At 43.8% G+C, this 10,872-nt stretch overlaps 1 pseudogene; it reads right to left on the bottom strand.

The window, feature by feature from the left end:
- Positions 1 to 1,959: 1,959 nt before the first annotated feature.
- Positions 1,960 to 10,127, bottom strand: LOC131916993 (protein arginine N-methyltransferase 1-like; annotated as a pseudogene).
- Positions 10,128 to 10,872: the final 745 nt, after the last annotated feature.

Here is a 10,872-nt window from a genome sequence, read left to right as displayed (position 1 = left end):
GCATCTTGGAAGTCTATATCATGCTTATTTCACCTCCTCCCTTCCTTGGTCCCCATGCTCCAACCACAGTGGGCTTTCGTCTCCTGGAAGAGGCCATTTACCTAAGGAAGATTAATTTCTCCCACCATCCTTTCCTCCACTGGCTAATTTACACTCTGTCGAACCTCAGCTTCCTCTCCACCCCTGACTTCTTCATTCCCCATGATACTTGCTAGTTTTTCTTATGGGTAGAAACAATGAGAACTTGGGTCTCTCTCTCTCTCTCTCTCTCTCTCTCTCTCTCTCTCTCTCTCCCTCCCTCCCTCCCTCTCTTTCTCCTCTGAGGAAGTTTAAGCCAGGGATGGTGGTACTAGCCTGTTACCTCAGTACTCAGGAGGCTGAGACAGGAGAATCACGAGTTTGAGGCCAGTCTGAGCTACACAGTGAGCCCAAAGCTAGCCTGTGCTGTATAGGAAGATTTGTCTCACAAGTAAGCAGGACATCCATAGGTTGGGAACTCCATGATTGAGTAGGCTACCAGTGCAAGCACATAGTGATTTTTGCTTTACTGCAGGCAGAAGCAGAAAGCTGAAAGCTGGTACTAGATTAGATGAGGAAGGAAGGGAGGTCTCAGGGAATGATTTCATCTTAATCTGGTTACATCTGCAAAGACTCAATGTCCAAGTAAGGTAGCCAGCATAGGTACTGCGGGTAGCACTTCAGTATGTCTTTGGGGAGGGACACCATTCTAGCCATAGAAGCCTCAGATTCAGTGTGTTTATTGGGGGAGGGGGGTGCTCCAATTTCTTTCCAGTGTGCACCCCAGAGCCTGGCTGAGCTGTGATAGTTTTGTGACCCTTTACAGGGGAATATCAGAGACTTGAGCTCTGAGGCGATATGCAGCAAGACCCTCAGGAGGTGCGAGCCTCAAATGCGAAAGATAAGCGTGGCCTTCCTGCAGTTCTAGTCTGTTATTTTATTTGGCTGGAAAAGAAAAGCAAGGACTTGGAAGGCTGTGGGACTTGGGGGAAGCTCATGTTGCAGTCAGATTAGCACTTTAGAAAGATGATGCTGGCCACTCCAGAGAATAGATTGAAGAATTAGGAGCCGAGGCAAAGGAGTCCCTTAGGGACTTTCAAGGACTCAGAGGAGGGGTGTGGCGACCAGGATATGGAAATGAGTGGGAAATGGAGGGAAGCCAATAGTTTTGGGAACCACAAAAGATTGAGGGGTAAAAAGTCCCCAGGAGGACAAACGGGTTGGGCTTATGACTCAAACACTTGGGTGGAGAGCAGAGTTCTGATGGGAACTAGTAGAGGAGCGTGCTGTTGCAGTAATGTAGACATTAAGAGCAGAAATGGGAACTGGCTAGGCAGGGTTCCTACTTGCTGATTAATCCTTGCTTTCCCAGGTGACTTGCTGCTCAGATGTCCCAGCATGGGCACTGTCAGATCACAGGAGCTCGTAGGTGCTTAGGGAGACGAGCCTCAAATGGAATCAGAAGTCAGAGGACATTGACACTAGCCTGCCAGGGACTGTAGAAACACACACAGACAAATACTGCTTTTGGTTTTTTTGAGGGAACTCTAACCAACCATGCCCCAGGAAGCCAAGTTGTCCCAGCTGAGGATTTATTGGCATAATAAACACAACCATATAAAAAAGTAAGCAATGAAAAACACAGTCACAATGTGCCTCCAATCCCTACAGCCCAAGTTTCTGAGCCCCCTTCTGTGGGAGGGCCAGGAGAGGTAACCCCCAAACTGCTAAGAATACCATAGCTCTAGGCCCCACAAGGACATCCAGGTGCCAGCTCCAAAGTCTAGGTTGAAGGGGAAGTCCAGGTCATAGTTGTTCTTGGTATTGGGCCACATACTGATTAGGTATCAAAGGTCCTCGACATCTTCACCATCAGGAATTATTTCATGTACACTGCTTCTAAGGCATGTGTGAGAACTTGGTCCTGGTGGAAATGTTGGTCTACTTGAGAAAGCAGGTAAATTTGGTGTTTAAGTAGGCTACTAGTGTGGACAAGTAGTCATTCTGCTTTGTTGTAGGTAGAAGCAGGAGGTAAAGGTTGGGTCTTCCAAACTGATGGTGTAGATGCTCATCTTTTTTTTTAAATGAAGCTGGAATTGGTGACCAGTTGCTTCAGGTCCATCATGCCCACCAGGGGCTCCTTGATGGCCACGTCTGGGAAGACAAGGGAACACCAAAGCCATACACTCTCTCCCACCAGTGGCTCTTGTAGTCTTTGTACTGCTGGTCCTTGATGGCCATGGCTGACAGGGTGGCCATGTCCGGGAAGATGAGGCATTGGGTTCCAGCCACTGGTCACAAGTGTGCAACATAGTGTTGAACATGAAGATTCTACCTTCTCCACCTTGCCCTTGACGATGGTTACTACATGGTCTATGTTTTTGGCTTTGAAAATCTCAGTTTAACCTGAGAACACTCATTTCCAAAGACCTTATGGGTCTCACCTTGGTAGCAAATATGCAAAGGATGCATACATGTAGTTGGAATTTTTCTGTGTCCTGCCCAGCTGCGAGGTCCCTCAGCTGCTTATAAAATAGTCATTCAGAAGCTTATATTAATTATAACTCCTCAGTCATTAGCTCAGGCTTATTACTGACTAGCTCTTATATTTAAATTAACCCATAATTCTTATCTATGTTTAGCCACATGGCTTGGTACCTTTTCTCAGTTCTGCCTTGTCGTGTTGCTTCCTCTGTGTCTGGCTGGTGGCTCTTCACTCAGCCATTCCTCTTCCCAGAATTCTCGTCTGCTTACCCTGCCTATACTTCCTGCCTGGCTACTGGCCAATCAGCGTTTTATTTATCAACCAATCAGAGAAACACATATTCACAGCATACAGAACGATATCCCATAGCACTTCCCCTTTTCTGTCTAATCAAAAAGGAAGGGTTTTTTCTCTCTCTCTCTCTCTGCTCTCTCTCTGTTCCCTCTCTGCTCCCTGCTCTCTGCTCTGCTCCCGCCATCTTTCTTTCTCTCCAGGCCTGGCTGTCCTCCCTCCTATCCCCTACTTCTTTCTAATAAAGCTCTTTGTAACTCTGGTAAAAAACAAAAACAAAAAACAAAAAATCAGGAAGGTTTTAACTTTAACATAGTAAAATTACATATAATAGAACAGTTATCAAGCAAGAATTAAAGTTACAATCTAGTCTATTTGTATTTGGCAAAATTAAAGAAAATATTCTATCTATCCTATATTCGTGAGTCTGAAGTTTCATATCTAATTTATCTTTTATCATAACCCAAGGAAAATTATAACTATCTAGTCTTCAACTACATCAAAGACCCAGAAAGATATAATATTACCTAAGTAAACAGGAAAAGTATTGTAAGCAACTTCCAAAATTCTGGAAATGAAGAGACAGCTTCCTGCCTGGACAGTCATCCAAAGTTCCTCTGCAATGTTGGGGCATCCATCTTCAGTCTATAGGCCTAGAGTTTTTTAATCACTTCTCTGTGTGTCCTGTAGAATGTCTTTGGATGTCATGTCTGCAGCATTGGACTTCTTGCTGGTTTTGGTCTGACCAGAGGAAACCATGATATGATTTGTGGCATTGGCTAAAGCCATGGTCACCCAAGTTTTCTTGCCTCTCAGACCTCTAGCCCCTTCTGAGTTTTTAAAGTTTTCAAATTTTCTCCGGAATTAGAGACTACTCTAGACTTTGATCTGATTGGTCAGATTTCTGTTGCTAGCAAAACAATTGAGATAATGAACTTAGAGAGAGGAAAGACTGATTTAGACTCACAGTTTTGAGGTATCAATAAATGACAAATTAGTACCACATTGTGGTGATAGCATGTGACAGAGAAGTTCACCTCCTACCTGGAATGTGTAAGACAGAAACAGAAGCACCCCACAATCTTCAAGTTGGGACCTCCATTGACTTAACTGCTCTCCACCACAGGCTCCACCTCTTAAATGTTTACACCATCATCCAACCAAACCAAGTTGAAGGCCAAGTGGTCTTCACAGCATGTTCCATATGCATACAAAATCAGGTGCCTAATACCTTAGGCAACTCTGACTGCCAATTTTGACCTCTGATGTTTTCTAGCCATAGGCTTGAAATTTCAAAGGGGTGAAGTAAATCATGAGGTCATATAGCTGAATGTGGTAACTCACTGCTCTAATCACATGACTCTGAAGGCTGAGACAGGAGGATTTCTATGAGTCTAATGCTAACCTGAGCTACACATCAAGACTATCTATGCTGGATGTGATGGTGAAGACTTTTGATCTCAGCACTCAGGAAGCAGAAGCAGATGGATCTCTGTGAGTCTGAGTTCAAAGCCATCCTGATCTACATAGCAAGTTCTAGTACAGATAGGATTACAATGTGAAACCCTGTTTCAATAAAATAAAATAAAATAATATAGATTATTAAAAATGGGGTTGGAGAGATGGTTCAGCAGGTAAGGGCATGATGCACTGCTCCTACAGGGTATCTGAATTGAATTCTCAACTTCCACGTTGAGGGGTTCATGTGGTTCACAGCTGCCTGCAACTCCAGCTCCAGGAGATCCAGTGCTTTCTTTTGGCTTCCCAGCACACTCATGTACACACACACACACACACACACACACACACACACACACACAAAATTTTAAATGATAGTCAAAAAAGAAGTGAAACAGCTTAAGAGACCTTTAGCCATGGAATCCCTTAAGTCTGTTTCAGTGCCTATACAACCTACTACCTCATAAAAACGTAAGATAAAATATAATAGAGTGCTAGGCATGTTGGCTCATACCTTTATTTCCAGTACATGAGAAGCAGAAGCAGGTGGATCTCTGAGTTCAAGGTCAGCCTGGTCTACATTTCCAGTTCCAGGACAACCAGGCTACACAGAGAGATCTCATCTCAAAAAGAATTATAACTGAAACAACTAATAAAACAAGAACAACAACAAAAATAGAGGTCTTTTATTATTGCACCATTGAAATATCAGACATTGGTCTTATAATCCGGGAACTTGGCCCTTGCTCACCATCCTGCTGAACAGTTCTTTTTGAATAGATGTAGATATTATCCAAAGTTCTTCTCACATGCTTCTTTTCATTTCTATGGCTTTCTGGATCAGGGGAGATGAAATTGGCGCAAGTTCAGGGCCATTTTCTCAAAAGTGGAACTTATCTTCCAGTTGTTGAGTTACTGACCAGGCAACTCCCACCTCATCTGGCCCCCAAGGATGCTTTGTACCCTGGGAACTGTGGATTTCAACAAGAGACCCATTCTCTGGAGTAAGAAAGCTATTGAAGTGAGCCCGCAGGCATTCTAGTAGGGAGAGCTACGCCACACATTTCCTCGCTCTGCACCTGACTGGAGGTAGAGGACTGTAGCCAGCTCCATTTCTCCATCACTTGTCAAGCTGGAGCATCTTATGCTCTCCTAGAGGTCAAGTTCCATTCATTGTTGATGTGACTTTGAGGCTTCCCCAGAAGCCCTCCATAGTAACTGTATTCTTGCAGAGTGATGTGTCATTTTCTGGAATTTCCATAGTGTGAATGCTGAGCTCACAGGGGATACGATAGGAAGCATTTGGCTGTAACTTCTAAAGGACAGTACCCCCTAGTCCAGCAGTCTGGTCCTCTAGCAACTCTTCCTCCCATCCTGTTCTCTGCTTCTTTCCTCTCTCTCTTGGTCTTGTAGACCGGGCTGCTACTTTGGGGTCACATTACAGATGCTCAAATGCATTCAGTTTCTCTGCAGGCCATCACGGGTCTTTTCTTGCGTCTGGTACCCTGTGAACGGGCTGGATTGCATTACTTAGAAGGAGAAGCAAGACTCTGGAAAAGCACATTTTTGACCTGAAGAGTTTGTAAAACTCAATTCTCCATCGTCTTTGATCATCTTTTGTGCTCCCAATGTTGGTGAAATAACATTTCAAAATGTTGCCAAGAACTTGGCCTGGATATGAGGGTTGAGCCACATGCCTGACAGCTTTGGTGCTTATCTTGGGTTTATGAAGCTGAAGATTAAAACTAAACCCAAGAAAGTTCCTTTTGAAGTATGACCGTTTCTCCCCAACTAAGGACTGCCACACAGCTATGATTTACCGACAGCTCTCCTTCATGAGGAAAGTAGGATGCTCTGAGTTAACACCCCCCGCCCCCCCAACCCCCCACCCCCGCTCAAAAAACCCATAATGATCTTTGTGCCTTAACCCAAACAGGCATTTCCAAAGTCTTGTATTTCCTTCTACATTAAAAAATTAATGTCTGCTTACACAAAGTTTAGAAAGTACAGAAAAAAAATACTGAGAACATAAAAGCCATTAGAAAGTAACTGGATATAATCATGCTGAACACCTTCAAGCCAATATTCTTATTTTTAAATATATAGTCACATAAATTTATATATGTGGGTTACAAATCTGGAATATATGGGTTTGGATTCAGCTTTTATCTAACATATCATAAATTATTACCCTTTATCTATTAGTGTTCTTAGAAAACAATTCTTTTTTTTTTTTTTAAGATTTTTTTTTTTTGGTTTTTCGAGGCAGGGTTTCTCTGTGTAGCTTTGCGCCTTTCCTGGGACTCACTTGGTAGCCCAGGCTGGCCTCGAACTCACAGAGATCCGCCTGGCTTTGCCTCCTGAGTGCTGGGATTAAAGGCGTGCGCCACCACCGCCTGGCAGAAAACAATTCTTGTGGCTTCCAGGATATCCATCTTATATATTTGTTTATTCTTTTTTTGAATGTGTTATTAGAAATTCTAATTGATCCAGGTTTTCTATTTTTTACTATTATAAACAGTATTTTAATGACTAGTTTGTGTCATCAATTTAGATAGTTTTTCTAAGTCTGCATATGAGTAATTTGGTAGTATGAATATCTAGTCATCCATTTTTCTTCCTTCCTTCCTTCCTTCCTTCCTTCCTTCCTTCCTTCCTTCCTTTCTTCCTCCCCTCCCCTCCTTCCCTCCCCTCCCTCCTTCCCTCCCTCCCTCCTTCTTTCTTTCTTTCTTTCTTTCTTTCTTTCTTTCTTTCTTTCTTTCTTCCTTTCTTTCTTTCTTTCTTCCTTTCTTTCTTTCTTCCTTTCTTCACTGTTACAGAGACTTTATGGAGGCCACTGTTTTTGTTTTAAGCCTTGGCTGACTTTACCCAGGATAACAGCGTTGTGTACTCCCGCTCCACACCGAGCATTGCTTTTTCTTTTTCTTTTTTTAAAATAATTTATTTACTTTTATTTCATTTGCATTGGTATTTCGCCTGCATGTATGTCTGTGTGAGAGTGCCAGATCTTGGAGTTAGAGACAGTTGTGAGCTGCCATGTGGGCGCTGGGAATTGAACCCAAGTCCTTTGGAAGATCAGTCAGTGCTCTTAACTGCTGAGCCATCTCTCCAGCCCCTGTTTTTTCTTTTGTAGGAAAAAAAAATGCTTTCATGGCATCTTTTGAAAAAAAGTAGGATGCCAAGTTACATTTTCACTCAAAACACAAGAAAACCTTGGCGGAAATGCTCCCAAGTGACTGTCAGAATGTCCCTGGTCCTTTGTGCTTGTTGGACCTCCTGGCAGTCAGGATTCCTCTGGTGGATGTGAACCTGTCCTCATGTGACACCGTTTTGTTAATGTTGTTGCTTTGTAGTTTCCATTTGCTCAGAGGCAGGGTCTCCTAAAGCCCCATTGGCCTCCGCCTCACTGTGAAGTCAAAGATGGCTTTGCCTCCTGACCCCCTTGCCTCACTGTGAAGCCGAAGATGGCTTTGCCCTCCTGACCCCCTTGCCTCCACTTCTCAAGCTCTGGGGTTACAGACATACACCACTGTGCACAGGTCATACAATTTTTTAAAAAATATTTTACTTTGAATTATGTTTTCATGTGTGCCTGTGTGTGGGTGTATGCCTATCACTGCAGCCTGCGTCCATGGAGGCCAGAAGAAGGCACTGGGTCTCCTGGAGCTGGAGTTATAAGCAGTTGTGAACTGCCTGATATGGGTGCTAGGAATCAAACTTGAGTCCTCTGGAAGACCGGTATGTGCTCTTAACAGTTGAGCCATCTTCCAGCCTCCCATTTTATACATACACAACACATACATGCATGCATACATACATATACACATACATACATACATTTATTAGCATATTTTTCTTCTGCAAAACAATGGCTATCATTCCAACACATTTGTCCATGTGTATAACGTACTTTACTCAAATTAACCCCCCACGACACTCTGCTGTCCCTTTCCTTTGGTCCCTTTCCTCTTTCCACACACTCCTTCTATTTTTTTGTTTTATTTATTTATTTATTTATTTATTTATTTATTTATTTATTTATTTGGGAGACAGGGTTTCTCTGTGCAGCCCTGGCCATTCTGGAACTCACTCTGTAGCCCAGGCTGGCTTCCAACTCAGATATCCACCTGTCTCTGCCTCCCGAGAGCTGGGATTAAAGGCCTCTACTGCTACCACCCGGCCATCCTACTACTTTTATGCCTTTAAAGAAAACAGTTTTTGCACCTCAAACAAAATGCCTGCATGGCACTTTTGGTACTGATGGAATACACCACACTCATCTCCGCCCATGATCTGGTGTCTGTTATTTTTAACTTTTAATTTACTATTTTTCTCTTTTGTGTTTTTGTGGTGGTTTGGTTTGGATTTGGGGTACTTCTTTAAGACTTCTAGCTCAACCCATGTTGTGCTGTGTTACTTATTTCCAATCCCCACAGACAGTCAACACATTCTGAGGCTTACTTCCCATCTCGTCTCTCTTAAATCTTTCTGATGCCCAATTACCTTAAGACCCCAATTTATTAAAGTGAACAAAATGAGTGCTGAAGGCTCAAAGGATTCTGGATATTAATCATGTCCAAAAAAAGTTCAAGGTGAGTTGAAATGAGTTTTGCTGGGGCTGAGGAGATGGTTAGGATTAGGTTAACGTATGATGAAGATCCATCAGATTTATGGAGAATATTAAGTACTGAATTGTATATAACCCCATCAAAGAAGTTTCTGCGTGCCTCCTCTAAAAGGTTTGAGTAAGACCATTTGTTTAGAAAAACTTTTTTTTTTTTTTTTTGAAGAGCAAGCACATTCTCGGCGGTTGTCTGTAGTGATAGGGAAATGGTTGTGTGTGGATGGGAGAGATCTTCTAATGAGAGGGAAATCAAGGGAGCCTCAGGACGACTCTTTTCATGTTCTTAACTAGTTTTCTTTGTTTTTGATCATTTTGTAAACCCATACGATGAAATAAGATCACACCCACCCTGTTTCCCTTCTTTAACTCCTCCATAACCCCCAAGCCCCACACTCCATATCTTCTTTTTTAAATGATCCACTGACCATTAGCTCTGCCTTTGTATGCATGGGTGTGGGGTATCCTTGAAGCCCGGCCAAGAAGCTCACTCTTTTTACAATGGCTCACTTTCCTGGGATCTAACCGGGATTCCTTGAGAACTACATTAGTTTCCTCTGAACATGGCTCTGCCCGCAAGGACCAAATTATTCCCGCCAGTTATCGTCCTATGGGTTTACCAGCTCAGCATTGTCATTAGCAAGTAGCAAACTCCCAACACAGCAACCTTTGGGAGACACACTCAAGTCACGCCTGAGCAACTGCAGCATCCAATGGAATGCTGTCCAGTCTCCAGAAGAAGAAAATCCAGAATCCCATTGCAGCACAGCGACCCTGAAGACACGATGGAAGGTGAAATGAGCAGGTCACCAACATGATCATACACTGAGCTGGGTGTGATGTCACATGCCTTTTCCTAGCACTCAGGAGGGGACAGAAGCAGACAGATCTCTATGAGTTTGAGGCCAGCCTGGTTTTCACAGTGAGTTCCAGGCCAGCCAGGGCTACACAGTAAGCCCCCCACTCCACCCCTGAGTCTCAGCAAGGACACAAGTCTCGGATAAGCATCATCTTTGAGAGCTTGCCCTCAGGCCTCATTCACCACTTGGCATTTGAGGCTCTCTGGTTGGTCCAATTCTACCCATTCACATTTCCCTCTCTGAGGCTTCACTGGCTACCCTTCTGGTCCATCCTTCCATTCACCTCTGTCAGATGCTGACACTCCTCCTTATTTGGTGCTCCAACTCTGCTCTGAGCCACCCGCTTCTCATACTGGTGGTTGAGAGTGAGCAGCTCTGGGTTCTGTGCTGTCATGCTGACCTCCAAAGCTGAGGAGCAGGGGCTCGTCAAGGCCAGGCATGCCTCTGCTGTCTAGTGGGGACAGTGGCCACTGCACACACAGACCTTAGGACTGGTGCAGAGGCACATACCGAAGCAACATACCTTCTCTCTTGCTCTTTCTTTCTTTTCCTTTACTTGTTTGTTTGATTTGTTCTTATGACATATCCCACAATGCGTTCTGTGAATCATTTTAAGTACAGTTTGGTGGTGTTGACTATGTTCACACTGTTCTGAAGCGATGACCACCATCCATCTCCAGAAATCTTCATCTTTGAAAACAGAAACTCAGTGTTCATTAAATAACCCCACCCCACCCGGACTCCTCCCAGCCCTTGGTAACCACCTCTCCCCAAGACTCTCTCCCCAGGATTCTGGCTGCTCTAGCCATCTCAAGGAAGTGCAATTACAAAGTGGTTTTGTTGTTTGTTTGTTTTGGATTTGGATTTTGTTTGAGAGAAAGAGAGAAAGACAGAGAGAGAGAGAGAGAGAGAGAGAGAGAGAGAGAGAGAGAGAGAGAGAGAGAGAGAAACTTGGGATACCCCAAATCTTTGAAAACTACCTGCCTCCAGTGATGTACTCCCCCAGCAAGGCCCCACATCCCAAACAGTACCATCAACTGGGTATCAAGTGTCTAATGCCTGAAACTATGGTCAAATCTCATTTAAGCTACCGAAGTCTATACTTCCAGCACTTGGAGGCCGAGGCAGGAGGATCATGA

This window comes from Peromyscus eremicus, chromosome 8a (assembly GCF_949786415.1).
Source record: "Peromyscus eremicus chromosome 8a, PerEre_H2_v1, whole genome shotgun sequence".
In the NCBI taxonomy this organism is placed as follows: Eukaryota; Metazoa; Chordata; class Mammalia; order Rodentia; family Cricetidae; genus Peromyscus; species Peromyscus eremicus.
Note: the sequence above shows the minus strand (reverse complement) of the source record. Positions and strands in the feature narration are given on the sequence as shown.